The 17784-nt window shown below is 40.1% G+C and overlaps 4 non-coding genes across 4 annotated transcripts; all 4 read right to left on the reverse strand.

Moving 5' to 3' along the window:
* Nucleotides 1-1724: 1724 nt before the first annotated feature.
* TRNAR-CCU (transfer RNA arginine (anticodon CCU)) lies at nucleotides 1725-1797 on the reverse strand. Its single transcript has one exon. It is a non-coding gene; the product is annotated as a tRNA-Arg (tRNA).
* Nucleotides 1798-10836: 9039 nt separating this feature from the next.
* On the reverse strand, nucleotides 10837-10909 carry TRNAR-CCU (transfer RNA arginine (anticodon CCU)). Its single transcript has one exon. It is a non-coding gene; the product is annotated as a tRNA-Arg (tRNA).
* A 2199-nt stretch (nucleotides 10910-13108) lies between these two features.
* TRNAR-UCU (transfer RNA arginine (anticodon UCU)) lies at nucleotides 13109-13181 on the reverse strand. The gene has a single exon. It is a non-coding gene; the product is annotated as a tRNA-Arg (tRNA).
* A 2207-nt stretch (nucleotides 13182-15388) lies between these two features.
* Nucleotides 15389-15461, reverse strand: TRNAR-UCU (transfer RNA arginine (anticodon UCU)). The gene has a single exon. It is a non-coding gene; the product is annotated as a tRNA-Arg (tRNA).
* Nucleotides 15462-17784: the final 2323 nt, after the last annotated feature.

Genomic DNA, 17784 nt, shown 5'->3' on the forward strand with positions numbered 1-17784 from the left:
TAATATGACTCAGAAATGTCATGCCTTTTTTTGAACAAATTATTACATGGTTTGTGAGAACGTCTAATTCAGCACTACAGCTTCTGCTTTCATTCTCCATGCCTGAAAACATAATCTTCCATATGAAACAACAAAAGACTAGGAATTTTTTGTTTTTTTTGAGTGATGGCATTGAAATGTGCAGTAAGAAATAAAGTACTTTTGTCATACATAAAAAGGATAACGCAAGTCACCTCCGAGTTCATTCACCCCACAGAGGAATTCTGTCTTCACCCACTTTCCTCTATGTGATCACTAAGCTACTCCACAACTTGCAATACCTTTACAACATACGACAGGGTGTGTTTTATCCCACACATCCATTCAAACATATATCTTTTCTGCTCAGACATAAAACAAGCACATTTCTCCATTCCTATCCTAGCAGTGGAGAAAATGCTCTGCTGTGGTACTTGAACAGGTGGCGGAGTAAAGTTTGTTGGAATTGGTTATTTTATCAGCACGCTTCAGTGCTAATGTTGTTAAGAAGGAAGACCCTTAGGAAACTAGATAAACATCTCCAAAATACATCTTCTTCCACCCCAGAAAGAACTCAAACCCACAATCCCTTTGTGAGTATTTGACTGCCTTACCCATTAGGCCAACGGGGTTGCACAGGAGTGCTGTTAACCGATAGCTACAAACACTTTCTAAAAATACGACACATATTCTACATGTTTGTCGCTCCCACTCAGGTATAAAAGAAGTTCATATCACCTTTAAAGAGTCCCCAGCTGTGGTGATTAAAGTTTGAAATGGCTGCATTTAAGGGAACTAGTAAATCCATCATGCTTCAGTCCCCCTGTTCTTACGAGTGAAGGACCTGGTGTGGCAGACTCCTACGATATAATTTGGCCATCTTGTTTGTTCTCAATATATGCACTCTTAAGGGAACAACAGGTAGTACTAACAAAGTATTACAATCTGCGCCAAATGTATGCTCTAGGTTTGGAAAATTAGAGTTGGGCAAGGCTAAAACTAAACGTCTGCCTTGGCCCTTAGTTAGCATGGCAAATTTTCAAAATAGAGAGAGGACAAGCATCCCAGGCAGTGTCCCAATATCTCTCTAATGTCCTTGTTGAAACCAAAGGTTGTTAAACAGGACATACAATCTACATCAACTAAAAGCATACAAGTAAAGCTGCCTTTCACAGGTGTCCCATCAACTTCTCAGTCTAACAACACCCCGGGTGTTTTGAAAAATCTATTTAACTGCCATCATTGAAAAACCACCCTGCCCTCCCTAAACTCAGTTTGGTTTCTAAGACTAGGGGCCCAGCGATAGTAGCATAAAATAGGGTGCACTGTCTTCCCATCTGCTGCACTTTTTTCAAGAAATACTTCTTTATCAACATAGCAGTTTCACATGGTATTTCTAATTATTCAACAGTTTATACATTCAAGTGGTGAAATAAGTACATGTTTTAATGCTAAATGGGAGACTGCCTGCGAGTGCTATCCAAAGGAGGACATAAAAAATGTCTAGCCAGAAAGGTGGGTTGAAATCCCATTCTCCAGACTGGGCCCAAGAGTAGGATATGTAGGCAAATGTTTTTGAGTTCCAGCACTTGTGTTTTGAAGGTAGATTGATGTTCCATAGCTGCAAAGTCTAAGTAAAGCAAGGGCTGAATTGTGTGGTTTGTGCTTTGAAAAAGTAAAAGTCAAGAGCTGAATGTACAGAGTTTCACCCCAGATGGGACTTGAACCCACAATCCCTGGCTTAGGAGGCCAGTGCCTTATCCATTAGGCCACTGGGGCCACGGTGATACTGCTCTCCCCTGTCCTCCAAATACAAGATTCACTCCCTATCCTGTGGTCTCTACCGCAGTTTAAGTCTATGGAATCACTTATACAATACATTCACAACAAGCAATCCATGGATAACTCCCCTCTCTTTAAAGTCCTTACAACTATTCAAATATCTAATATACCCTCACCTGGAAGAACAACACAATGCGGACGCTAAACTCTCCTAACTTCACTTCACATGTCACAACAAAATGCCCACTGCTCGAGCCACCAGGAAACATCAAGGCAGCTCAAGGAATACAACTGCACTTGCAGTTCTAACAATATCAACCCGAACTAGCATTTCCTTCTTCTGATATACATATTTATAGAGAGATTTTTAATGATCGGTGCTTAGCAGAAAGGAGATACTTATGGCAAAAGGTTTACTTTTTGCACACTGTAGATCATTACTGGAAAGATAGACTCTATCTGCATATTTACACATCATTTTTAATATGACTCAGAAATGTCATGCCTTTTTTTGAACAAATTATTACATGGTTTGTGAGAACATCTAATTCAGCACTACAGCTTCTGCTTTCATTCTCCATGCCTGAAAACATAATCTTCCATATGAAACAACAAAAGAGTAAGAATTTTTTGTTTTTTTTGAGTGATGGCATTGAAATGTGCAGTAAGAAATAAAGTACCTTTGTCATACATAAAAAGGATAACGCAAGTCACCTCCGAGTTCATTCACCCCACAGAGGAATTCTGTCTTCACCCACTTTCCTCTATGTGATCACTAAGCTACTCCACAACTTGCAATACCTTTACAACATACGACAGGGTGTGTTTTATCCCACACATCCATTCAAACATATATCTTTTCTGCTCAGACATAAAACAAACACATTTCTCCATTCCTATCCTAGCAGTGGAGAAAATGCTCTGCTGTGGTACTTGAACAGGTGGCGGAGTAAAGTTTGTTGGAATTGGTTATTTTATCAGCACGCTTCAGTGCTAATGTTGTTAAGAAGGAAGACCCTTAGGAAACTAGATAAACATCTCCAAAATACATCTTCTTCCACCCCAGAAAGAACTCAAACCCACAATCCCTTTGTGAGTATTTGACTGCCTTAGAATTAGGCCAACGGGGTTGCACAGGAGTGCTGTTAACCGATAGCTACAAACACTTTCTAAAAATACGACACATATTCTACATGTTTGTCGCTCCCACTCAGGTATAAAAGAAGTTCATATCACCTTTAAAGAGTCCCCAGCTGTGGTGATTAAAGTTTGAAATGGCTGCATTTAAGGGAACTAGTTAATCCATCATGCTTCAGTCCCACTGTTCTTACGAGTGAAGGACCTGGTGTGGCAGACTCCTACGATATAATTTGGCCATCTTGTTTGTTCTCAATATATGCACTCTTAAGGGAACAACAGGTAGTACTAACAAAGTATTACAATCTGCGCCAAATGTATGCTCTAGGTTTGGAAAATTAGAGTTGGCAAGGCTAAAACTAAACGTCTGCCTTAGTTGGCATGGCAAATTTTCAAAATAGAGAGAGGACAAGCATCCCAGGCAGTGTCCCAATATCTCTCTAATGTCCTTGTTGAAACCAAAGGTTGTTAAACAAGACATACAATCTACATCAACTAAAAGCAGACAAGTAAAGCTGCCTTTCACAGGTGTCCCATCAACTTCTCAGTCTAACAACACCCCGGGTGTTTTGAAAATTTGATTTAACTGCCATCATTGAAACACCACCCTGCCCTCCCTAAACTCAGTTTGGTTTCTAAGACTAGGGGCCCAGCGATAGTAGCATAAAATAGGGTGCACTGTCTTCCCATCTGCTGCACTTTTTTCGAGAAATACTTCTTTATCAACATAGCAGTTTCACATGGTATTTTTAATTATTCAACAGTTTATACATTCAAGTGGTGAAATAAGTACATGTTTTAATGCTAAATGGGAGACTGCCTGCGAGTGCTATCCAAAGGAGGACATAAAAAATGTCTAGCCAGAAAGGTGGGTTGAAATCCCATTCTCCAGACTGGGCCCAAGAGTAGGATATGTAGGCAAATGTTTTTGAGTTCCAGCACTTGTGTTTTGAAGGTAGATTGATGTTCCATAGCTGCAAAGTCTATGTAAAGCAAGGGCTGAATTGAGTGGTTTGTGCTTTGAAAAAGTAAAAGTCAAGAGCTGAATGTTCAGAGTTTCACCCCAGATGGGACTTGTACCCACAATCCCTGGCATAGGAGGCCAGTGCCTTATCCATTAGGCCACTGGGGCCACGCTGATACTGTTCTCCCCTGTCCTCCAAATACAAGATTCACTCCCTATCATGTGGTCTCTACCGCAGTTTAAGTCTATGGAATCACTTATACAATACATTCACAACAAGCAATCCATGGATAACTCCCCTCTCTTTAAAGTCCTTACAACTATTCAAATATCTAATATACCCTCACCTCGAAGAACAACACAATGCGGACGCTAAACTCTCCTAACTTCACTTCACATGTCACAACAAAATGCCCACTGCTCGAGCCAGCAGGAAACATCAAGGCAGCTCAAGGAATACAACTGCACTTGCAGTTCTAACAGCATCAACCCGAACTAGCATTTCCTTCTTCTGATATACATATTTATAGAGAGATTTTTAATGATCGATGCTTAGCAGAAAGGAGATACTTATGGCAAAAGGTTTACTTTTTGCACACTGTAGATCATTACTGGAAAGATAGACTCTATCTGCATATTTACACATCATTTTTAATATGACTCAGAAATGTCATGCCTTTTTTTGAACAAATTATTACATGGTTTGTGAGAACGTCTAATTCAGCACTACAGCTTCTGCTTTCATTCTCCATGCCTGAAAACATAATCTTCCATATGAAACAACAAAAGACTAGGAATTTTTTGTTTTTTTTGAGTGATGGCATTGAAATGTGCAGTAAGAAATAAAGTACTTTTGTCATACATAAAAAGGATAACGCAAGTCACCTCCGAGTTCATTCACCCCACAGAGGAATTCTGTCTTCACCCACTTTCCTCTATGTGATCACTAAGCTACTCCACAACTTGCAATACCTTTACAACATACGACAGGGTGTGTTTTATCCCACACATCCATTCAAACATATATCTTTTCTGCTCAGACATAAAACAAGCACATTTCTCCATTCCTATCCTAGCAGTGGAGAAAATGCTCTGCTGTGGTACTTGAACAGGTGGCGGAGTAAAGTTTGTTGGAATTGGTTATTTTATCAGCACGCTTCAGTGCTAATGTTGTTAAGAAGGAAGACCCTTAGGAAACTAGATAAACATCTCCAAAATACATCTTCTTCCACCCCAGAAAGAACTCAAACCCACAATCCCTTTGTGAGTATTTAACTGCCTTAGAATTAGGCCAACGGGGTTGCACAGGAGTGCTGTTAACCGATAGCTACAAACACTTTCTAAAAATACGACACATATTCTACATGTTTGTCGCTCCCACTCAGGTATAAAAGAAGTTCATATCACCTTTAAAGAGTCCCCAGCTGTGGTGATTAAAGTTTGAAATGGCTGCATTTAAGGGAACTAGTTAATCCATCATGCTTCAGTCCCACTGTTCTTACGAGTGAAGGACCTGGTGTGGGAGACTCCTACGATATAATTTGGCCATCTTGTTTGTTCTCAATATATGCACTCTTAAGGGAACAACAGGTAGTACTAACAAAGTATTACAATCTGCGCCAAATGTATGCTCTAGGTTTGGAAAATTAGAGTTGGCAAGGCTAAAACTAAACGTCTGCCTTGGCCCTTAGTTGGCATGGCAAATTTTCAAAATAGAGAGAGGACAAGCATCCCAGGCAGTGTCTCAATATCTCTCTAATGTCCTTGTTGAAACCAAAGGTTGTTAAACAGGACATACAATCTACATCAACTAAAAGCAGACATGTAAAGCTGCCTTTCACAGGTGTACCATCAACTTCTCAGTCTAACAACACCCCGGGTGTTTTAAAAAATCTATTTAACTGCCATCATTGAAACACCACCCTGCCCTCCCTAAACTCCGTTTGGTTTCTAAGACTAGGGGCCCAGCGATAGTAGCATAAAATAGGGTGCACTGTCTTCCCATCTGCTGCACTTTTTTCGAGAAATACTTCTTTATCAACATAGCAGTTTCACATGGTATTTTTAATTATTCAACAGTTTATACATTCAAGTGGTGAAATAAGTACATGTTTTAATGCTAAATGGGAGACTGCCTGCGAGTGCTATCCAAAGGAGGACATAAAAAATGTCTAGCCAGAAAGGTGGGTTGAAATCCCATTCCCCAGACTGGGCCCAAGAGTAGGATATGTAGGCAAATGTTTTTGAGTTCCAGCACTTGTGTTTTGAAGGTAGATTGATGTTCCATGGCTGCAAAGTCTATGTAAAGCAAGGGCTGAATTGTGTGGTTTGTGCTTTGAAAATGTAAATGTGAAGAGCTGAATGTACAGAGTTTCACCCCAGATGGGACTTGAGCTCACAATCCCTGGCTTAGGAGGCCAGTGCCTTATCCATTAGGCCACTGGGGCCACGTTGATACTGTTCTCCCCTGTCCTCCAAATACAAGATTCACTCCCTATCATGTGGTCTCTACCGCAGTTTAAGTCTATGGAATCACTTATACAATACATTCACAACAAGCAATCCATGGATAACTCCCCTCTCTTTAAAGTCCTTACAACTATTCAAATATCTAATATACCCTCACCTGGAAGAACAACACAATGCGGACGCTAAACTCTCCTAACTTCACTTCACATGTCACAACAAAATGCCCACTGCTCGAGCCAGCAGGAAACATCAAGGCAGCTCAAGGAATACAACTGCACTTGCAGTTCTAACAACATCAACCCGAACTAGCATTTCCTTCTTCTGATATACATATTTATAGAGAGATTTTTAATGATCGGTGCTTAGCAGAAAGGAGATACTTATGGCAAAAGGTTTACTTTTTGCACACTGTAGATCATTACTGGAAAGATAGACTCTATCTGCATATTTACACATCATTTTTAATATGACTCAGAAATGTCATGCCTTTTTTTGAACAAATTATTACATGGTTTGTGAGAACATCTAATTCAGCACTACAGCTTCTGCTTTCATTCTCCATGCCTGAAAACATAATCTTCCATATGAAACAACAAAAGAGTAGGAATTTTTTGTTTTTTTTGAGTGATGGCATTGAAATGTGCAGTAAGAAATAAAGTACCTTTGTCATACATAAAAAGGATAACGCAAGTCACCTCCGAGTTCATTCACCCCACAGAGGAATTCTGTCTTCACCCACTTTCCTCTATGTGATCACTAAGCTACTCCACAACTTGCAATACCTTTACAACATACGACAGGGTGTGTTTTATCCCACACATCCATTCAAACATATATCTTTTCTGCTCAGACATAAAACAAGCACATTTCTCCATTCCTATCCTAGCAGTGGAGAAAATGCTCTGCTGTTGTACTTGAACAGGTGGCGAAGTAAAGTTTGTTGGAATTGGTTATTTTATCAGCACGCTTCAGTGCTAATGTTGTTAAGAAGGAAGACCCTTAGGAAACTAGATAAACATCTCCAAAATACATCTTCTTCCACCCCAGAAAGAACTCAAACCCACAATCCCTTTGTGAGTATTTGACTGCCTTAGAATTAGGCCAACAGGGTTGCACAGGAGTGCTGTTAACCAATAGCTACAAACACTTTCTAAAAATACGACACATATTCTACATGTTTGTCGCTCCCACTCAGGTATAAAAGAAGTTCATATCACCTTTAAAGAGTCCCCAGCTGTGGTGATTAAAGTTTGAAATGGCTGCATTTAAGGGAACTAGTTAATCCATCATGCTTCAGTCCCACTGTTCTTACGAGTGAAGGACCTGGTGTGGCAGACTCCTACGATATAATTTGGCCATCTTGTTTGTTCTCAATATATGCACTCTTAAGGGAACAACAGGTAGTACTAACAAAGTATTACAATCTGCGCCAAATGTATGCTCTAGGTTTGGAAAATTAGAGTTGGGCAAGGCTAAAACTAAACGTCTGCCTTGGCCCTTAGTTGGCATGGCAAATTTTCAAAATAGAGAGAGGACAAGCATCCCAGGCAGTGCCCCAATATCTCTCTAATGTCCTTGTTGAAACCAAAGGTTGTTAAACAGGACATACAATCTACATCAACTAAAAGCAGACAAGTAAAGCTGCCTTTCACAGGTGTCCCATCAACTTCTCAGTCTAACAACACCCCGGGTGTTTTGAAAAATCTATTTAACTGCCATCATTGAAACACCACCCTGCCCTCCCTAAACTCAGTTTGGTTTCTAAGACTAGGGGCCCAGCGATAGTAGCATAAAATAGGGTGCACTGTCTTCCCATCTGCTGCACTTTTTTCGAGAAATACTTCTTTATCAACATAGCAGTTTCACATGGTATTTTTAATTATTCAACAGTTTATACATTCAAGTGGTGAAATAAGTACATGTTTTAATGCTAAATGGGAGACTGCCTGCGAGTGCTATCCAAAGGAGGACATAAAAAATGTCTAGCCAGAAAGGTGGGTTGAAATCCCATTCTCCAGACTGGGCCCAAGAGTAGGATATGTAGGCAAATGTTTTTGAGTTCCAGCACTTGTGTTTTGAAGGTAGATTGATGTTCCATAGCTGCAAAGTCTATGTAAAGCAAGGGCTGAATTGAGTGGTTTGTGCTTTGAAAAAGTAAAAGTCAAGAGCTGAATGTTCAGAGTTTCACCCCAGATGGGACTTGTACCCACAATCCCTGGCATAGGAGGCCAGTGCCTTATCCATTAGGCCACTGGGGCCACGTTGATACTGTTCTCCCCTGTCCTCCAAATACAAGATTCACTCCCTATCATGTGGTCTCTACCGCAGTTTAAGTCTATGGAATCACTTATACAATACATTCACAACAAGCAATCCATGGATAACTCCCCTCTCTTTAAAGTCCTTACAACTATTCAAATATCTAATATACCCTCACCTCGAAGAACAACACAATGCGGACGCTAAACTCTCCTAACTTCACTTCACATGTCACAACAAAATGCCCACTGCTCGAGCCAGCAGGAAACATCAAGGCAGCTCAAGGAATACAACTGCACTTGCAGTTCTAACAGCATCAACCCGAACTAGCATTTCCTTCTTCTGATATACATATTTATAGAGAGATTTTTAATGATCGATGCTTAGCAGAAAGGAGATACTTATGGCAAAAGGTTTACTTTTTGCACACTGTAGATCATTACTGGAAAGATAGACTCTATCTGCATATTTACACATCATTTTTAATATGACTCAGAAATGTCATGCCTTTTTTTGAACAAATTATTACATGGTTTGTGAGAACGTCTAATTCAGCACTACAGCTTCTGCTTTCATTCTCCATGCCTGAAAACATAATCTTCCATATGAAACAACAAAAGACTAGGAATTTTTTGTTTTTTTTGAGTGATGGCATTGAAATGTGCAGTAAGAAATAAAGTACTTTTGTCATACATAAAAAGGATAACGCAAGTCACCTCCGAGTTCATTCACCCCACAGAGGAATTCTGTCTTCACCCACTTTCCTCTATGTGATCACTAAGCTACTCCACAACTTGCAATACCTTTACAACATACGACAGGGTGTGTTTTATCCCACACATCCATTCAAACATATATCTTTTCTGCTCAGACATAAAACAAGCACATTTCTCCATTCCTATCCTAGCAGTGGAGAAAATGCTCTGCTGTGGTACTTGAACAGGTGGCGGAGTAAAGTTTGTTGGAATTGGTTATTTTATCAGCACGCTTCAGTGCTAATGTTGTTAAGAAGGAAGACCCTTAGGAAACTAGATAAACATCTCCAAAATACATCTTCTTCCACCCCAGAAAGAACTCAAACCCACAATCCCTTTGTGAGTATTTGACTGCCTTACCCATTAGGCCAACGGGGTTGCACAGGAGTGCTGTTAACCGATAGCTACAAACACTTTCTAAAAATACGACACATATTCTACATGTTTGTCGCTCCCACTCAGGTATAAAAGAAGTTCATATCACCTTTAAAGAGTCCCCAGCTGTGGTGATTAAAGTTTGAAATGGCTGCATTTAAGGGAACTAGTAAATCCATCATGCTTCAGTCCCCCTGTTCTTACGAGTGAAGGACCTGGTGTGGCAGACTCCTACGATATAATTTGGCCATCTTGTTTGTTCTCAATATATGCACTCTTAAGGGAACAACAGGTAGTACTAACAAAGTATTACAATCTGCGCCAAATGTATGCTCTAGGTTTGGAAAATTAGAGTTGGGCAAGGCTAAAACTAAACGTCTGCCTTGGCCCTTAGTTAGCATGGCAAATTTTCAAAATAGAGAGAGGACAAGCATCCCAGGCAGTGTCCCAATATCTCTCTAATGTCCTTGTTGAAACCAAAGGTTGTTAAACAGGACATACAATCTACATCAACTAAAAGCATACAAGTAAAGCTGCCTTTCACAGGTGTCCCATCAACTTCTCAGTCTAACAACACCCCGGGTGTTTTGAAAAATCTATTTAACTGCCATCATTGAAAAACCACCCTGCCCTCCCTAAACTCAGTTTGGTTTCTAAGACTAGGGGCCCAGCGATAGTAGCATAAAATAGGGTGCACTGTCTTCCCATCTGCTGCACTTTTTTCGAGAAATACTTCTTTATCAACATAGCAGTTTCACATGGTATTTCTAATTATTCAACAGTTTATACATTCAAGTGGTGAAATAAGTACATGTTTTAATGCTAAATGGGAGACTGCCTGCGAGTGCTATCCAAAGGAGGACATAAAAAATGTCTAGCCAGAAAGGTGGGTTGAAATCCCATTCTCCAGACTGGGCCCAAGAGTAGGATATGTAGGCAAATGTTTTTGAGTTCCAGCACTTGTGTTTTGAAGGTAGATTGATGTTCCATAGCTGCAAAGTCTAAGTAAAGCAAGGGCTGAATTGTGTGGTTTGTGCTTTGAAAAAGTAAAAGTCAAGAGCTGAATGTACAGAGTTTCACCCCAGATGGGACTTGAACCCACAATCCCTGGCTTAGGAGGCCAGTGCCTTATCCATTAGGCCACTGGGGCCACGGTGATACTGCTCTCCCCTGTCCTCCAAATACAAGATTCACTCCCTATCCTGTGGTCTCTACCGCAGTTTAAGTCTATGGAATCACTTATACAATACATTCACAACAAGCAATCCATGGATAACTCCCCTCTCTTTAAAGTCCTTACAACTATTCAAATATCTAATATACCCTCACCTGGAAGAACAACACAATGCGGACGCTAAACTCTCCTAACTTCACTTCACATGTCACAACAAAATGCCCACTGCTCGAGCCACCAGGAAACATCAAGGCAGCTCAAGGAATACAACTGCACTTGCAGTTCTAACAATATCAACCCGAACTAGCATTTCCTTCTTCTGATATACATATTTATAGAGAGATTTTTAATGATCGGTGCTTAGCAGAAAGGAGATACTTATGGCAAAAGGTTTACTTTTTGCACACTGTAGATCATTACTGGAAAGATAGACTCTATCTGCATATTTACACATCATTTTTAATATGACTCAGAAATGTCATGCCTTTTTTTGAACAAATTATTACATGGTTTGTGAGAACATCTAATTCAGCACTACAGCTTCTGCTTTCATTCTCCATGCCTGAAAACATAATCTTCCATATGAAACAACAAAAGAGTAAGAATTTTTTGTTTTTTTTGAGTGATGGCATTGAAATGTGCAGTAAGAAATAAAGTACCTTTGTCATACATAAAAAGGATAACGCAAGTCACCTCCGAGTTCATTCACCCCACAGAGGAATTCTGTCTTCACCCACTTTCCTCTATGTGATCACTAAGCTACTCCACAACTTGCAATACCTTTACAACATACGACAGGGTGTGTTTTATCCCACACATCCATTCAAACATATATCTTTTCTGCTCAGATATAAAACAAACACATTTCTCCATTCCTATCCTAGCAGTGGAGAAAATGCTCTGCTGTGGTACTTGAACAGGTGGCGGAGTAAAGTTTGTTGGAATTGGTTATTTTATCAGCACGCTTCAGTGCTAATGTTGTTAAGAAGGAAGACCCTTAGGAAACTAGATAAACATCTCCAAAATACATCTTCTTCCACCCCAGAAAGAACTCAAACCCACAATCCCTTTGTGAGTATTTGACTGCCTTAGAATTAGGCCAACGGGGTTGCACAGGAGTGCTGTTAACCGATAGCTACAAACACTTTCTAAAAATACGACACATATTCTACATGTTTGTCGCTCCCACTCAGGTATAAAAGAAGTTCATATCACCTTTAAAGAGTCCCCAGCTGTGGTGATTAAAGTTTGAAATGGCTGCATTTAAGGGAACTAGTTAATCCATCATGCTTCAGTCCCACTGTTCTTACGAGTGAAGGACCTGGTGTGGCAGACTCCTACGATATAATTTGGCCATCTTGTTTGTTCTCAATATATGCACTCTTAAGGGAACAACAGGTAGTACTAACAAAGTATTACAATCTGCGCCAAATGTATGCTCTAGGTTTGGAAAATTAGAGTTGGCAAGGCTAAAACTAAACGTCTGCCTTAGTTGGCATGGCAAATTTTCAAAATAGAGAGAGGACAAGCATCCCAGGCAGTGTCCCAATATCTCTCTAATGTCCTTGTTGAAACCAAAGGTTGTTAAACAAGACATACAATCTACATCAACTAAAAGCAGACAAGTAAAGCTGCCTTTCACAGGTGTCCCATCAACTTCTCAGTCTAACAACACCCCGGGTGTTTTGAAAATTTGATTTAACTGCCATCATTGAAACACCACCCTGCCCTCCCTAAACTCAGTTTGGTTTCTAAGACTAGGGGCCCAGCGATAGTAGCATAAAATAGGGTGCACTGTCTTCCCATCTGCTGCACTTTTTTCGAGAAATACTTCTTTATCAACATAGCAGTTTCACATGGTATTTTTAATTATTCAACAGTTTATACATTCAAGTGGTGAAATAAGTACATGTTTTAATGCTAAATGGGAGACTGCCTGCGAGTGCTATCCAAAGGAGGACATAAAACATGTCTAGCCAGAAAGGTGGGTTGAAATCCCATTCTCCAGACTGGGCCCAAGAGTAGGATATGTAGGCAAATGTTTTTGAGTTCCAGCACTTGTGTTTTGAAGGTAGATTGATGTTCCATAGCTGCAAAGTCTATGTAAAGCAAGGGCTGAATTGTGTGGTTTGTGCTTTGAAAAAGTAAAAGTCAAGAGCTGAATGTACAGAGTTTCACCCCAGATGGGACTTGAACCCACAATCCCTGGCTTAGAAGTCCAGTGCCTTATCCATTAGGCCACTGGGGCCACGTTGATACTGCTCTCCCCTGTCCTCCAAATACAAGATTCACTCCCTATCATGTGGTCTCTACCGCAGTTTAAGTCTATGGAATCACTTATACAATACATTCACAACAAGCAATCCATGGATAACTCCCCTCTCTTTAAAGTCCTTACAACTATTCAAATATCTAATATACCCTCACCTGGAAGAACAACACAATGCGGACGCTAAACTCTCCTAACTTCACTTCACATGTCACAACAAAATGCCCACTGCTCGAGCCAGCAGGAAACATCAAGGCAGCTCAAGGAATACAACTGCACTTGCAGTTCTAACAACATAAACCCGAACTAGCATTTCCTTCTTCTGATATACATATTTATAGAGAGATTTTTAATAATCGATGCTTAGCAGAAAGGAGATACTTATGGCAAAAGGTTTACTTTTTTGCACACTGTAGATCATTACTGGAAAGATAGACTCTATCTGCATATTTACACATCATTTTTAATATGACTCAGAAATGTCATGCCTTTTTTTGAACAAATTATTACCTGGTTTGTGAGAACGTCTAATTCAGCACTACAGCTTCTGCTTTCATTCTCCATGCCTGAAAACATAATCTTCCATATGAAACAACAAAAGACTAGGAATTTTTTGTTTTTTTTGAGTGATGGCATTGAAATGTGCAGTAAGAAATAAAGTACCTTTGTCATACATAAAAAGGATAACGCAAGTCACCTCCGAGTTCATTCACCCCACAGAGGAATTTTGTCTTCACCCACTTTCCTCTATGTGATCAATAAGCTACTCCACAACTTGCAATACCTTTACAACATACGACAGGGTGTGTTTTATCCCACACATCCATTCAAACATATATCTTTTCTGCTCAGACATAAAACAAGCACATTTCTCCATTCCTATCCTAGCAGTGGAGAAAATGCTCTGCTGTGGTACTTGAACAGGTGGCGGAGTAAAGTTTGTTGGAATTGGTTATTTTATCAGCACGCTTCAGTGCTAATGTTGTTAAGAAGGAAGACCCTTAGGAAACTAGATAAACATCTCCAAAATACATCTTCTTCCACCCCAGAAAGAACTCAAACCCACAATCCCTTTGTGAGTATTTGACTGCCTTAGAATTAGGCCAACGGGGTTGCACAGGAGTGCTGTTAACCGATAGCTACAAACACTTTCTAAAAATACGACACATATTCTACATGTTTGTCGCTCCCACTCAGGTATAAAAGAAGTTCATATCACCTTTAAAGAGTCCCCAGCTGTGGTGATTAAAGTTTGAAATGGCTGCATTTAAGGGAACTAGTTAATCCATCATGCTTCAGTCCCACTGTTCTTACGAGTGAAGGACCTGGTGTGGCAGACTCCTACGATATAATTTGGCCATCTTGTTTGTTCTCAATATATGCACTCTTAAGGGAACAACAGGTAGTACTAACAAAGTATTACAATCTGCGCCAAATGTATGCTCTAGGTTTGGAAAATTAGAGTTGGCAAGGCTAAAACTAAACGTCTATCTTGGCCCTTAGTTGGCATGGGAAATTTTCAAAATAGAGAGAGGACAAGCATCCCAGGCAGTGTCTCAATATCTCTCTAATGTCCTTGTTGAAACCAAAGGTTGTTAAACAGGACATACAATCTACATCAACTAAAAGCAGACATGTAAAGCTGCCTTTCACAGGTGTCCCATCAACTTCTCAGTCTAACAACACCCCGGGTGTTTTGAAAATTCTATTTAACTGCCATCATTGAAACACCACCCTGCCCTCCCTAAGCTCAGTTTGGTTTCTAAGACTAGGGGCCCAGCGATAGTAGCATAAAATAGGGTGCACTGTCTTCCCATCTGCTGCACTTTTTTCGAGAAATACTTCTTTATCAACATAGCAGTTTCACATGGTATTTTTAATTATTCAACAGTTTATACATTCAAGTGGTGAAATAAGTACATGTTTTAATGCTAAATGGGAGACTGCCTGCGAGTGCTATCCAAAGGAGGACATAAAAAATGTCTAGCCAGAAAGGTGGGTTGAATTCCCATTCTCCAGACTGGGCCCAAGAGTAGGATATGTAGGCAAATGTTTTTGAGTTCCAGCACTTGTGTTTTGAAGGTAGATTGATGTTCCATAGCTGCAAAGTCTATGTAAAGCAAGGGCTGAATTGTGTGGTTTGTGCTTTGAAAAAGTAAAAGTCAAGAGCTGAATGTACAGAGTTTCACCCCAGATGGGACTTGAACCCACAATCCCTGGTTTAGAAGGCCAGTGCCTTATCCATTAGGCCACTGGGGCCACGTTGATACTGCTCTCCCCTGTCCTCCAAATACAAGATTCACTCCCTATCATGTGGTCTCTACCGCAGTTTAAGTCTATGGAATCACTTATTCAATACATTCACAACAAGCAATCCATGGATAACTCCCCTCTCTTTAAAGTCCTTACAACTATTCAAATATCTAATATACCCTCACCTCGAAGAACAACACAATGAGGACGCTAAACTCTCCTAACTTCACTTCACATGTCACAACAAAATGCCCACTGCTCGAGCCAGCAGGAAACATCAAGGCAGCTCAAGGAATACAACTGCACTTGCAGTTCTAACAACATCAACCCGAACTAGCATTTCCTTCTTCTGATATACATATTTATAGAGAGATTTTTAATGATCGATGCTTAGCAGAAAGGAGATACTTATGGCAAAAGGTTTACTTTTTGCACACTGTAGATCATTACTGGAAAGATAGACTCTATCTGCATATTTACACATCATTTTTAATATGACTCAGAAATGTCATGCCTTTTTTTGAACAAATTATTACATGGTTTGTGAGAACGTCTAATTCAGCACTACAGCTTCTGCTTTCATTCTCCATGCCTGAAAACATAATCTTCCATATGAAACAACAAAAGACTAGGAATTTTTTGTTTTTTTTGAGTGATGGCATTGAAATGTGCAGTAAGAAATAAAGTACCTTTGTCATACATAAAAAGGATAACGCAAGTCACCTCCGAGTTCATTCACCCCACAGAGGAATTCTGTCTTCACCCACTTTCCTCTATGTGATCACTAAGCTACTCCACAACTTGCAATACCTTTACAACATACGACAGAGTGTGTTTTATCCCACACATCCATTCAAACATATATCTTTTCTGCTCAGACATAAAACAAGCACATTTCTCCATTCCTATCCTAGCAGTGGAGAAAATGCTCTGCTGTGGTACTTGAACAGGTGGCGGAGTAAAGTTTGTTGGAATTGGTTATTTTATCAGCACGCTTCAGTGCTAATGTTGTTAAGAAGGAAGACCCTTAGGAAACTAGATAAACATCTCCAAAATACATCTTCTTCCACCCCAGAAAGAACTCAAACCCACAATCCCTTTGTGAGTATTTGACTGCCTTAGAATTAGGCTAACGGGGTTGCACAGGAGTGCTGTTAACCAATAGCTACAAACACTTTCTAAAAATACGACACATATTCTACATGTTTGTCGCTCCCACTCAGGTATAAAAGAAGTTCATATCACCTTTAAAGAGTCCCCAGCTGTGGTGATTAAAGTTTGAAATGGCTGCATTTAAGGGAACTAGTTAATCCATCATGCTTCAGTCCCACTGTTCTTACGAGTGAAGGACCTGGTGTGGCAGACTCCTACGATATAATTTTGCCATCTTGTTTGTTCTCAATATATGCACTCTTTAGGGAACAACAGGTAGTACTAACAAAGTATTACAATCTGCGCCAAATGTATGCTCTAGGTTTGGAAAATTAGAGTTGGGCAAGGCTAAAACTAAACGTCTGCCTTGGCCCTTAGTTGGCATGGCAAATTTTCAAAATAGAGAGAGGACAAGCATCCCAGGCAGTGTCCCAATATCTCTCTAATGTCCTTGTTGAAACCAAAGGTTGTTAAACAGGACATACAATCTACATCAACTAAAAGCAGACAAGTAAAGCTGCCTTTCCCAGGTGTCCCATCAACTTCTCAGTCTAACAACACCTCGGGTGTTTTGAAAAATCTATTTAACTGCCATCATTGAAACACCACCCTGCCCTCCCTAAACTCCGTTTGGTTTCTAAGACTAGGGGCCCAGCGATAGTAGCATAAAATAGGGTGCACTGTCTTCCCATCTGCTGCACTTTTTTCGAGAAATACTTCTTTATCAACATAGCAGTTTCACATGGTATTTTTAATTATTCAACAGTTTATACATTCAAGTGGTGAAATAAGTACATGTTTTAATGCTAAATGGGAGACTGCCTGCGAGTGCTATCCAAAGGAGGACATAAAAAATGTCTAGCCAGAAAGGTGGGTTGAAATCCCATTCTCCAGACTGGGCCCAAGAGTAGGATATGTAGGCAAATGTTTTTGAGTTCCAGCACTTGTGTTTTGAAGGTAGATTGATGTTCCATAGCTGCAAAGTCTATGTAAAGCAAGGGCTGAATTGTGTGGTTTGTGCTTTGAAAATGTAAAAGTCAAGAGCTGAATGTACAGAGTTTCAACACAGATGGGACTTGAACCCACAATCCCTGGCTTAGGAGGCCAGTGCCTTATCCATTAGGCCACTGGGGCCACATTGAAACTGCTCTCCCCTGTCCTCCAAATACAAGAGCCA

Source organism: Pleurodeles waltl, chromosome 7 (assembly GCF_031143425.1).
Source record: "Pleurodeles waltl isolate 20211129_DDA chromosome 7, aPleWal1.hap1.20221129, whole genome shotgun sequence".
NCBI classification, from domain to species: Eukaryota; Metazoa; Chordata; class Amphibia; order Caudata; family Salamandridae; genus Pleurodeles; species Pleurodeles waltl.